Source organism: Perca flavescens, chromosome 18 (genome assembly GCF_004354835.1).
Source record: "Perca flavescens isolate YP-PL-M2 chromosome 18, PFLA_1.0, whole genome shotgun sequence".
Taxonomy (NCBI): Eukaryota; Metazoa; Chordata; class Actinopteri; order Perciformes; family Percidae; genus Perca; species Perca flavescens.
The window spans coordinates 29215798-29229419 of NC_041348.1; the positions used below are offsets into that span (position 1 = coordinate 29215798).

The 13622-nt window shown below is 41.2% G+C and overlaps 1 protein-coding gene across 3 annotated transcripts in view; it reads left to right on the forward strand.

The window, feature by feature from the left end:
- Positions 1 to 13622, forward strand: part of LOC114573105 (serine/threonine-protein kinase D3) — a 67683-nt gene that overhangs the window by 3088 nt on the left and 50973 nt on the right. Inside the window, exon 1 of one of the 3 annotated variants that reach the window (XM_028605045.1) lies at positions 490 to 511. The exons of the other annotated variants lie outside the window; for them this stretch is intronic. The gene's annotated coding sequence lies outside the window, so the exon portion shown is untranslated. Of the gene's footprint in view, positions 1 to 489; positions 512 to 13622 lie in introns of those variants that run through there. 3 annotated transcript variants of the gene reach the window in all.

The window sequence follows — 13622 nt, forward strand, 5'->3', positions numbered from 1 at the left end:
AAAATTTCACCAAAATGTCTCCATTATTTTAGCCCAAAACGGTAGGGAAAAGAAACACGTATTCTGGTGATTATGATAACAATTCTCCAAATGATGCTGTCCTTATCTAATCAATACAATAGGGCTGCTCCCTCTAACTGTACGTACACACCGCCGCCGACTTGAGCTGCAAAGAAAGAAACCTTTTATAAATTACATTTATAAGGACAGAATTTGTATTGTTTGTTGGTCGCAGCGGTGTCTGTTAGCAGTTAGCTCGCTCGTTAGCCGCTGAGCCGCAGCAGAATGCAGGCAGAGCGAGCAGCCGCCAGCTGTTGACCCGTGCAGGACTTCACCGTGAGGACTGGTTAGAGACCATGTGACTGTTTAGAGACCATGTGACTGTTTAGAGACCATGTGACGGCACGTTAACTGGTCCCTATACGCAAACAACGTCGCATCATAAATGGTAGGGGAACCCAGCAACGGCGATTATGAGATGTCCCTCCATTTTCATGGAACTAATGTCTTGGTAGGAACAAAAGTTTACATCGTATGTTTCTCCAGAATCAGCCAGCGAGAAGGACGTCTATATTCGGATTGGTTGCTGCCGTTTGCCGCTGCTTGCCGCTGAACCGCGTCATAGCTCATTACCATAAAGTTGACCAAAGTTCAACTTTCTGATTGACGCCCAAAACGCGACGCCGACAGATTTGACGCTCCTTGTAGCTGAGAGAAGCCAGCTTCCGTTAGCTCCTAGCGTTAGCGTTAGCATGCTTAGCTAACGCTAACGCTAATGCTAACGCTAGCATGCTAACTCGTTCTCAATAGCAAAGCACTGCTACAACACACAAGTTCACCATAATTTCCGAAAGAACTACTTCCATGTGCGCCCTCATTTAGAAGTCTCCCAGCTAATCCTGCCTTGTAACTGAGTTGGAGAAACAGGCTTTCTTTTACTGTCTCTAGAGTTAGCTAGCTGACATGATCTACATCTGGGCTACTGCACATGTGCAAGTGCAATCAAAGATAGTACAGAAGAATAAGAAAAGAGGTCCTACTCTGTAGCTAAAACAGAAACCAGGTGAAAAGAGGAGCTGCAGCAGTGAGAGAGAGAGCTGTGCAGTACAACAAAAATATGGTGGTTTTTGAAAATTAAACCATGTAAACCTATTCTGGTACAACCTTAAAATACAGTTATGAACCTGAAAATGAGCATAATATGGGTGCTTTAAAATGTTTTCAGAAACATGTTCCAGTGAACTATTTTAGTCCAATATGAGATCGTATTCTGAACGAGCCGCTTTAGCAAGCAGCTTTAGTCAGCTTAGATTTCTTTAGTCCATTAGTCATGTTTGATGCTTTTTTCATGCTGAATGACTTATTTCGTACAACTCATTACGTACAAGCACATCTCTGGTAAACACAAGAATTAAAGTGGTGCTTTTGCATGACTCTTTGCGGAGAAACTCAGATTTACAGATCTGTCGATTAAATCAACTAATCGATTAGTCGATACAATTGAATGAGTGTTAGTCGACTAAGAATGTCTTCAATCGAGCACAGCCCTACAGTACAAGATAAAGTTCTCCTGATTATGAGATGGTTTTCTTGTAGCCATAACATACAGCTCTCTCCCATCCTCTATTTTCTTCTTATTTTTCTGTGTGCCGGACGTTTATGGGCGTCAACAACGCTGTTATTGGCTGGCAGTGTGCAGGTTGTGTAGCCCGTTCTTATTCCCAGGTACCGCTGCTTTGTCACGCCCCTCTCACGTCTCGTACCAACACACAAGTTTAACCGTCTCACACACAGCGAAACAGACAGCATGAAGCTCTGCATTTTCACAAAAAATCCGGCAATGTGGCACCTTTCCGCAGATAACGTGGGTGTGTGTTTAGAACGAAACCACCGCAAAACAAGCAGAAAATAATGTTTTATCCTTCTGATTCATGGCTTTGTTCAGCACTCCCTCTCTTCCTTCGCTGGGGGGCCAGCTTTGAGCGCTGTGATCCTTACTACATATTATACCTAGAACTACCAGAACACATCACAAATTAGTTTTTTTATTTGTAAATGAGTGTTTTATATAGAAAAGGCCAGTATGACTAACCGTATGCATCTCGGGTGAAATATTTCAGAATTATAAGATCCTGAAGTCATAATTCCAAATTGCTTTTTTTTTCTTCTAAAAACACAGTGCACTTATGTAGAAAACATCACTATTTTGTAATCTGCTTGGTTGTTATTCACACTGACGGGATGATTTAGTTTTGGATGCACAGTTTTGTTAAACTCGGTGTAACTTTTTGAGTTCAGGCATCCGCTCCCAGCTCCACTTTATCTCTCGCCATCTACTGGTTTTCACCGCGTGCACTGAACAAACCACCTGTGCGCTAAATGCATTACACACACACACACACACACACACACACACACACACACACACACACACGCACACACACACCTGTTTTGCAGAGCATGACGGCAGAGGGGAAACCCAACGATGCGATCGTTTGACCTTCTTCCGTTGACTCCTACTTAGAGCTGGGCAATATATCAATATTATATCGATATCGTGATATGAGACTAGATATCGTTTTAGATTTTGGATATCTTAATATCGTAATATGGCAAGTGGTGTCTTTTCCTGATTTTAAAGGCTGTATTACAGTAAAGCTATGTCATTTTCTGAACTTACCAGACTGTTGTAACTGTTCTATTATTTGTCTTTACCCACTTAGTCATTATATCAACATTACTGATGATTATTTATCTAAAATCTCGTAAATATTTTGTGAAAGCACCAATAGTCAACACTACAATATCGTTGCGGTATCGATATTGAGGTATTTGGCCACAAATATCGTGATATTTGATTTTCTCCATATCGCCCAGCCCTACTCTTACTGTTGTTACTTTTCCGACCTTTCAGTGATTGATCGTTGATTGATTGATTGATTGATTGATTTTTGGGACTGGTCATCCAGTCAGAGATTATTTAGATGTTTTTGAATGCAGCTTTGTTGCAACATACTTTCAGTGCCCTTCTCTTGCCTCTGGCTGAGAAAAAGTCTTTGCAAAGGGAATGTCACTTTGTGGTCGGTGTTGCTGCGTCAACGGTCTTCACTTCCTGTTTCACAGCTGGGTGTTGTGTTAGAGAAGCAGCAGGGTGGTCAGTTAGTCTCTCAGTGCTGCCCACTGTTCCCACAGTGTATGATAGCTCCCTGATTAGGGGCGTCACAATTTAAATTTAGAATCAAAAATTGATCCAAGTGAGGTGTTGACTATTGAAATCAAAAGCGGGATCAGTGGTTTCCCCGGTTTGTTTTTGCTCTCCACCCCTTGCCTATTTGCGCACGTCCAAAGAAACACCAACAGACCCAGTGTAGTTTACCGGTTGGTAACTGTAAATGGACTGTATTCATGTAGCGTTTTTTCTAGTCTTAATGACCCTTTAACACGCCTTTACACAGGAACCATTCCCACACATTCATACACTGTGGCCGAGGCTGCCATACAAAGTGCCACCTGCTCATCAGATAAACATCCACACACATTCACACACCGATGGGGCAGCGTCGGGAGCAATTCAAAAATCATGGTGCATTCAACTCCACCTCGTACACTGTGAGAAACTCAAACTGTTGCTGTAAAGTACTCTTCTGCCATCTAGTGGCTCTTATTGTTGAATTGCCATCACTGTTGAAAAAATTGTTTAAATCAAAAATGTAATGGAATCGTGACCTTAAATGTGCTGTAGGATTGGGAAGATCCAGGACTTTGCCAAAACATTTAAACATCGACAACTTCTCAGTGCCTCCCCCCTTTCTACTAAAGCCCAAAACGGTCTCCTAAGCCCCTCCCCCCACAAGGGAGAATGAATGCGTGTGCATGAGCAGTGATTGACACACAGTTAGACACCTCCCCCCTGGCCCTGATTGGTGCATCTGAACAGGGAGCTGTGGATTTTTGCAAATCGCACTACAGGCTGTAGGTGGTGCCAGAGGAGCTGGATTAATGTTTTTAGTGACCTGCTTCATGTAGTTCTACTGGAACATAGGGTCAGTTTCAGCAAATATGACGCTGAAATATTAGTTTTATAAGTCTTACCTACTGCACCTTTTTTAAAATCGAAATGTGGATTTGGAGAATCAAGACACCCTATGTCTGATTCATACACATGGCAGGTGGAGAGAGCTGTCAATCATGGCAAACCTCTTTTAATGTCCAAAACCCCCAAAATAATTAATTTATAATGATAAAAAAACAGAGAAAAGCACCAAATCTTCAAATTTTTAGAAGCTTGAACCAGAGATTGTTTATGGTCTCATGATTCGATATCACGATGCGTCACCTCCTCAGTATTATTATATATATATTACTACACATGTTTTTTTGTATCAACAAATTCAAGCAGTCAGATATGTATGAATGAACTCCCCTTTTCATTGTATCTGCTCTTAAAAAAGACATGAACCAGACCTGAATGATCAGTAGGCTATAATCGATTATGTCACTGAATCTGTGACTAATTTCAGCACCCCTGCTACCTATCCAAAAGACCGGGAACCACTGGTTTCAGCTTTGACTACGTTCTGTCTTTTATAAACTTTATAATCGTGTGTTTTTTACGTAACATCTTCATCTGTAAAGCAACAAATGCTGTCAGATAAATTGAGGAAAGTAAAAAGTACAATATTTCCCTGTGAAAGGTAGTGCACTAGTAGTATAAACTTAGACCTAAAGCAGGAACCTCTCCCGTAGGAGGTCGTGGTGGAACCGGATCCCAGTTTGTTTGGCCTACAAAATGACATCATCACTGCAATTTTCTTTTTCCTGCTTTTGTGTCCACATCATACAGCTGTGAGGTTTGTCAGTGGGAGGCTTCAGGTCTGTGTGTGTGTGTTCTCTGCTGCACCCCCCTCACCGCACACACACACACACACACACACACACACACACACACACACACACGCACACACCAGATTAAATAAAAAATGTTTAGTGTGCAAGTAATGTAGATAAGCTGGATAATAACAAATATGTTTATATCAACAACTTTTTCAATTTATGTTTTCATAGGAATTAATTGGCCAACTTCAACTACATCATTTCAACTTTATTGCAAAAAAAGTTGTTGTGACTCAGAATTCCTGTTTTTTATTATCCATTAAGAAACTCCTTTTCAAATTTTAAAATCACACAATAATCATTAGTAAGAAAAAGCAGAGACATAAACTTGATCAATATAACAAAATTTAGTTAAAAACTGCTAAAATAAACTGGAAAAAAAAGCTCCCGAACCGTCGGTCAAACCATAAAAACAGCATCACATCTGTCCGACAGACAGACGGACCAAGACAGACCAAGACAGACAGAGAGACAGACCAAGACAGACAGACCAAGACAGACCAAGACAGACCAAGACAGACAGACAGACAGACCAAGACAGACAGACAGACAGACCAAGACAGACCAAGACAGACCAAGACAGACAGAGCCTTTTTTTAATGCTGTACTAATGTTTCATGAAAAACTTTGGCTGTGATTATTTTCATATATGTGTTAATTTTAATATAAATTAAATTAATTAATAAAGATTTATTCTTTTTCATATATTTATATATATTATGTATCATTTTTTTTGTATTGGTTAAGTCATAACTAGAGTCAAATATTGCTTTTGTCAATTAATTAAGGTAACACATGACCCAAAAACAAGAAGGAAAAAAAAAACTTATAAAAAAAAAGAAGAAGAAAATGCATCAAAAGCATCAAATCCCAACTCCATTCTTGATTGGCCAACAGCACATTCACATCAAATGATTATGATACGATGATGCCCAAACGGACTAGTGCGTTGTTATATTTACTTACTATATTTCACTTGCCCCGGGTCATTGGGCAACCCTTATTGTTGAACCCTGCAGGTATAATCCAGTCATATATTCTTATTTTATGTAACAACAATTAACAACCATTTACTGCTTCCGTCTGACTCTCACTTCTCTCTTAACTTTTTAAAATCCCGGATTAACCTTCCAAACTCATTAGACAAACAAAATCCTCAAAAGCACCAGTTGATCCTGGATGTCACACACAGCTGCTGTCTGAAACTAAACGGTGTTATAAAATCTCTTTTTAAATTCTGTGTCCTGCTGTCATTCCTCTAAACCAGCGGTGTCAAACTCAGTTTCACTAAAGGCCTAGACTTAAAAATGAGAATCACGTCAAGGGCCAGACGTAGAGTTTATTGAAATGCTTTTATTTAAGAGAAAAAGTCAATTATGTTGACGGTATTGTTGCAGTTTTCTCACTTAACAGTTTGGGCCTCATAAAGCCCCCAAAAAGTTGTAAAAGAAAGGTCCTTAACCACTTTAGAAAAAAAACACCAAAAACATTGAAAAAAAACACCAAAAACGTTGGAAAAATTGGCAAAAACACTGATATAAATGCCAAAAACGTCTAAAAAGGACCATCAATGTTGAAAAAAGTGACAAAACATTGGAAAAAAATGACAAAAACTAAAAATGTATTGTGAACCTGAATTGATATGCGTGCCGGATCAAAATTTGCGAGGGTCCGGATTTGGCCGCAAGCCTTGAGTTTTGTTCTAAACTCTCCAGGATCACAATTTTCTTAACGAGTCTCAAGCGGCAATTCCTTAAACGACCACTAGAGACGTTTTTTTTGTTTCTAGAAACACAAAGTCAGTACTTTTAAAGGTCCTATGACATGGTGCTCTTTGGATGCTTTTATATAGACCTTAGTGGTCCCCTAATACTGTATCTGAAGTCTCTTTTATATAGACCTTAGTGGTCCTCTAATACTGTATCTGAAATCTCTTTTATATAGGCCTTAGTGGTCCCCTAATACTGTATCTGAAGTCTCTTTTATATAGACCTTAGTGGTCCCCTAATACTGTATCTGAAGTCTCTTTTATATAGACCTTAGTGGTCCCCTAATACTGTATCTGAAGTCTCTTTTTATATAGACCTTAGTGGTCCCCTAATACTGTATCTGAAGTCTCTTTTATATAGGCCTTAGTGGTCCCCTAATACTGTATCTGAAGTCTCTTTTATATAGGCCTTAGTGGTCCCCTAATACTGTATCTGAAGTCTCTTTTATATAGGCCTTAGTGGTCTCCTAATACTGTATCTGAAGTCTCTTTTATATAGACCTTAGTGGTCCCCTAATACTGTATCTGAAGTCTCTTTTATATAGGCCTTAGTGGTCTCCTAATACTGTATCTGAAGTCTCTTTTATATAGACCTTAGTGGTCCCCTAATACTGTATCTGAAGTCTCTTTTATATAGATCTTAGTGGTCCCCTAATACTGTATCTGAAGTCTCTTTTATATAGACCTTAGTGGTCCCCTAATACTGTATCTGAAGTCTCTTTTTATATAGACCTTAGTGGTATTACTAGCCCATTACTGACTACTGGCCCATTACGGACTACTGGCCCATTACTGACTAATGGCCCATTACTGATTACCGTACTGACTACTGTACAGTGTTGCCACATTTACTTTGAAAAAGTAACTTAGTTACTTTACACATTACTTGATTTTAAAAATAACTTAGTTACTTTACAGATTACTTGATTTTAAAAGTAACGAAACATAAAAATGACAACCGGTTTACTGTGAGTTAGCTCAACGTTGCCAGTAGTAGGGCTTTGGTTTATTATGGCACAAAAGAGAGCGAGTTAACGGTGTTTAAGGGCAGCATTTCCGCTACAACGTAGGCGTAACTGCCCGACCAACTTCTTCAAATCTCCACTTAGTGGTTTTTCACCGAAGTCCAGCTTTTGTTGTTTGGGTGGTGGGGGGACCTCCTGCTCTCTGCTTCGCTCCACCTGCTGGGACTTGCTCTGTAAGTTTGACTGCAGTGCTGCGACTCCAAATGGTTCTTCAAATTTGACGTAGTGTTTTTGTAGCTAGATAGCACTTTGTCGCCACCAGCACAGAGTGTACAACAAACCTTAATATTGCCGTCTTTAGCTGGCACAAACTCTAAATAGTAACTGGATTTCCAACTAGAAGCGCGCATCTCTCTCCTCCCTCCATTGTTGTTTACGTTTGTGTCGCTGCGTGGTACACGTGAACTGTCCACATGCTGAAAACGTGACTTGTCGCATACGTGACTTCACTCCCCGAGACGCAAGAAGAAAGCAAAAATATATATTTTTACTAAGGAAAATGACAAAAATAGTAATGCACAGTAACTTGGATAAGTAACTTTAATCTGATTACTGGTTTGGAAATAGTAACGCATTAGATTACTCGTTTACTGAAAAAAGTGGTCAGATTAGAGTAACGCGTTATAAGTGGCATCACTGCTACTGGCCCATTACTGATTACTGGCCCATTACTGACTACTGGCCCATTACTGACTACTGGCCCATTACTGATTACTGGCCCATTACTGATTACTGGCCCCTTACGGACTACTGGCCCATTACTGATTACTGGCCCATTACGGACTACTGGCCCATTACGGACTACTGGCCCATTACTGACTACTGGCCCATTACTGATTACTGGCCCATTACTGATTACTGGCCCCTTACGGACTACTGGCCCATTACTGATTACTGGCCCATTACGGACTACTGGCCCATTACTGACTACTGGCCCATTACTGACTACTGGCCCATTACTGACTACTGGCCCATTACTGACTACGCGCCTGCTCCAGTGCGCTTTGGAGGAGGGTCTGTGAAAACGAGACTAAAATCACATCAACAGTCACTTTTTAAAATGAGTCACTGACATCCAGCCCATAAATTTTACAATATCAATATCATCCTTCCTCTGTTCCTAATAATTTACCTGTGGATCTGATAAGAACCAGGACATGGGCTAAGTTTCCGTTTCACTGATGTCATTTGATGAGAAACAGGAAATAAATCCCAGTTTAATATTTACTTTGCTCCGTCCAACAGGCCGAATCTAACCCGGATATCTGGCGCTCATTTGCATCCATAATGTCAGGACGGGTGATGTTATTTAAACGGGTCAGCAGGTGTGTCTGCTGCAGGATGTTAAACGGGGCTTCAGCCAGATCTTTAATGTCTCAACACGCTAATGAGCAGGGCCGCACGCAATCAAATAAAAATGAAAATCACTCAGCGTGTTAACACATCTTCTCCCCAAGCAAAAAAACTAAAATACTCTGCTAAATTCTGCAGATTTTCATTCTTGATAATTGCTGAAAAGAGAGTTTGGAAGCGCAAACGAGAAAACTGGGGGCGCTGCAAATGTGATAGAGAGAGAGCAAAAGACAGGGAACTGTAAACAACAGGACATCATAGCAAACAAATAAAAGACCAGTAGTTTACGACTACACAAAAGTTTTACCTTTTGAGATAGGGCTGCACAATATATTGTTTTTTTATTGTTATTGCGATATCAGCTGGCGCAATAACCGTATCGTGAAAGGCTGCTACGTATCGTGAAAGGCTGCTACGTATCGTGAAAGGCTGCTACGTATCGTGAAAGGCTGCTACGTATCGTGAAAGGCTGCTACGTATCGTGAAAGGCTGCTACGTATCGTGAAAGGCTACTACATATCAAGGCTGCTACATATCTACGTATCGTGAAAGGTTGCTACATATCGTGAAAGGCTGCTACGTATCGTGAAAGGCTGCTACGTATCGTGAAGGCTGCCCGTGTCGTGAAGGCTGCTACGTGTCATCGTGAAGGGCTACGCCTGTCGTGAAGGCTGCTACGTATCGTGAAAGGCTACTTCGTATCGTGAAAGGCTGCTACGTATCGTGAAAGGCTGCTACGTATCGTGAAAGGCTGCTACGTATCGTGAAAGGCTGCTACATATCGTGAAAGGCTGCTACATATCGTGAAAGGCTGCTACGTATCGTGAAAGGCTGCCACATATCACGGAAAGGCTGCCATTGTCGTGAAGGCTGCATATCGTGAAAGGCTGCTACGTATCGTGAAAGGCTACTACATATCAAGGCTGCTACATATCTACGTATCGTGAAAGGCTGCTACGTGATCGTGAAAGGCTGCTACGTATCGTGAAAGGCTGCTACGTGTCGTGAAAGGCTGTTACGTATCGCAAAAGGCTGTTACGTATCGTGAAAGGCTGTTACGTAAAGTGAAAGGCTGCTACGTATCGTGAAAGGCTGCTACGTATCGTGAAAGGCTGCTACGTATCGTGAAAGGCTGCTACGTATCGCGAAAGGCTGCTACGTATCAAGGCTGCTACATATCTACGTATCGTGAAAGGCTGCTACGTATCGCGAAAGGCTGCTACGTATCAAGGCTGCTACATATCTACGTATCGTGAAAGGCTGCTACATATCTACGTATCGCGAAAGGCTGCTACGTATCGCGAAAGGCTGCTACGTATCGCGAAAGGCTGCTACGTATCGCGAAAGGCTGCTACGTATTGCGAAAGGCTGCTACGTATAGCGAAAGGCTGCTACGTATCGTGAAAGGCTGCTACGTATAGTGAAAGGCTGCTACGTATAGTGAAAGGCTACTTCGTATTGTGAAAGGCCAAGTTTTTACTACTTTTTTTCAGTGACATGGCTGTTTTTTGGTAAATCTATCGCTGGTCACGGGGTTCTTGGCTTAAAAACACAATTCAAATGGGGTACATTATTGAAAAAAAGTTTGAGAACCACTGGTCTAGAGGAGTCCGACAGCGGGACGTACAACAGTCTGCAGCTAAAGCTATGAGCTAAAAGACACAAACTAGCACTCGGTCACTGCTGTTGTCGAAAAACAACACAGACGGGAATGTTGCGTTTACTTGAAACTGGTAAACCTCATTTAAAGTTATTGTAAAATACCCTTTTTGTCATCTGTCTTTGTCATTTAACAGCAGTATACAAAGTTATAATTGTTAAAGGTTATTGTGGTTACATTTTTAATAAATCATTTAATTTCCCTTTTTATATTTTTTTTATAATGCTGATCCAAAAATGTATCTCTGATCCATGGCTCAAAAGCGTGAGCCGAACCGTGACTTTTGTGATGCGTTGCACCCCTATTTGTGGCTTCCAGCACAGATTTTTTTGTCCTTTTTTTTTTATTTTTCCTAGGACGAGTGGATGAATGAAACTCCCACACACTCTCCTCACACTGACAACCTTGACCCACTCGTCCGCTGCTTCCTGTTGTTTCCTGAGCGAGGTGACGGAGAGCGAGCGGATGCAGCCGACGCACGCGGCTGTTTACCTCGTTCGTATTTCCCATCAGTTCCTTTTAACCTCGTCCCCTCCAGGCTTGCCCGTGCGCGCACATTTAAAAGGGTTGAAGAGTTTTATTGCAGCTGAAAGGCTCTTAGCGTTCTGCGGCAGAAGCCGACAGCTGTTTGTGTTTGTGTGTGTGTGTGTGTGTGTGTGTGTGTGTGTGTGTTGCTCTTCTCGTTACTGCCGGTTCAGATATTGGTTACGAACTGCTGTCAGATGTGTGAGGAGATATGAGTCGATAAGCTCCTGTCTGTCCGTCTGTATTAACCCTCCTGTTGTCCCTGGGTCAAATTTGACCCCTTTTTAAAAATGTCTATATCAGAAATATGGGTTTCTTTTTAACCAAATAACCGCAATAATAACGCCCTTTGCAAATACAATTGATCACTTTCATTGAATTTAAGGGTGAAAATTGAAATGGTTTCAAATCAGTATCCAGACTAAAGTCATCCACTCAACATACGTTCCTCTGATCTTAACTATTAGTCAAAATAATTCATAATTTCAGCTTTTTTTTAACTCAAATATTAGGGAAAACTCAATATAAATACGGTTTATTGACCATGAATTCCAAAAAGTAGTTTAAAACTAGTGGTTGTAAGTTGGTGTTAGTGAAAACAAACAAAAAAACGTCGGAAAAGGCGATGAAAATGTTAAATGTCGGAAAACGTGTTAAAGGAAATGATCATAATTTTATACTTTTAATAATAATTAGTGCGGTCAAAAGTGTTAGGCAAGTTACTTCCAAAATGTAATACATTATAGATTACTAGTTACTGTCATTGTAGAGTAATTAGTTATATTCCAATATTAGTCTATGAATTGTAATGCTTTACACTACTTTTGCATTACTTTGGAGTTACTTTCACCAAGTAAGTTTGACTTGGCAGCTAGAAAAGGAGGTGTGGTAAAACAACCCAAACTCGGATAAGACGAAAAAAAGCGCCCTTCAGCGTGTGTGTAGAACGCACCGGGGAGAGCAGCAACTACACGGCATTTGAACGTATGACGTAGCATTAAGAGCGATTACACTAGCGAGTAGTTAAAGATGCAGTAGGTAAGTCTTATAAAACTACCTTTCACATTTGCTGAAACTGACCCTATGTTCCAGTAGAACTACATGAATTATGTAATATAAAAAAAATCCAGCTCCTCTGGCCCCACCTACAGCCTGTACTGTGATTGGCAAAATCCCACCGTTCCCGGTTGATTTTCTCCAATCAGGGCCACAGGGGGTGTCTATCTGCCTGTCAATCACTGCTCAGGCACGTACACGCATATATAGCGTTATCCCCTCCCCCGCGCACGAGCTGCAGAAAGGTTTCCCAAAACTCGGGTGAATATTGGAGTGGCTTTTCAGAGGTGGCGTGAGCTCTGAAATTTTAAAGATCTGAAGAACGATGCAGATGTAGCCACATTTCTTCTTGACAGGTAACATAATTACCATGAATGATTTATCTTTCACTTGGTTATTAGTAGTCAAAAGCCCACAAAGCTACGTTGGGGAGGATGATAGTAACGTTTGCACAGTGGTCGGTCTGATATGATGCTGAAATAGCTAACGCTATCCTGCTAGTTAGCATCGTTTTACTGTTGGTGATTAAAGTTAACATTGTGTTAGTGTTTAGTTATTGAACATGTTGTCTGACATGCCGGCAGTTGTGTCAAACTCCCTTGTGTGGGAGGGGCTTAGGAGACGGTTTGGGCTGCAGCAGAAAGGAAGGGGAGGGACTGAGAAGTTGTCGATGTTCACGTTTGTTAGCAAAGTCCTGGCTCTTCACAAACTTACCTACAGCAGCTTTAAATCAGCGTAGGGAGGTTGGTTTGGGGGGTGGATGGGTCAAACAACACAGGACTTTCACCCAGGAGACCGGGGGATCGTGTCCCGCGTGTCACGTTTCCTAAAGTCAACCGTTGCTTTCTTCTTTACCTAAACCCAACTGTCCTGTTCTTCTTTACCTAAACCCAACTGTCCTGTTCTTCTTTACCTAAACCCAACTGTCCCGTTCTTCTTTTCCTAAACCCAACTGTCCTGTTCTTCTTTTCCTAAACCCAACTGTCCTGTTCTTCTTTTCCTAAACCCAACTGTCCCGTTCTTCTTTACCTAAACCCAACTGTCCGTTCTTCTTTTCCTAAACCCAACTGTCCCGTTCTTCTTTACCTAAACCCAACTGTCCCGTTCTTCTTTTCCTAAACCCAACTGTCCCGTTCTTCTTTACCTAAACCCAACTGTCCGTTCTTCTTTTCCTAAACCCAACTGTCCGTTCTTCTTTATCTAAACCCAACTGTCTTCTTTTCCTTCTTCTTTTTCCTAAACCCAACTGTCCGTTCTTCTTTTCCTAAACCCAACTGTCCCGTTCTTCTTTTCCTAAACCCAACTGTCCCGTTCTTCTTTTCCTAAACCCAACTGTCCCGTT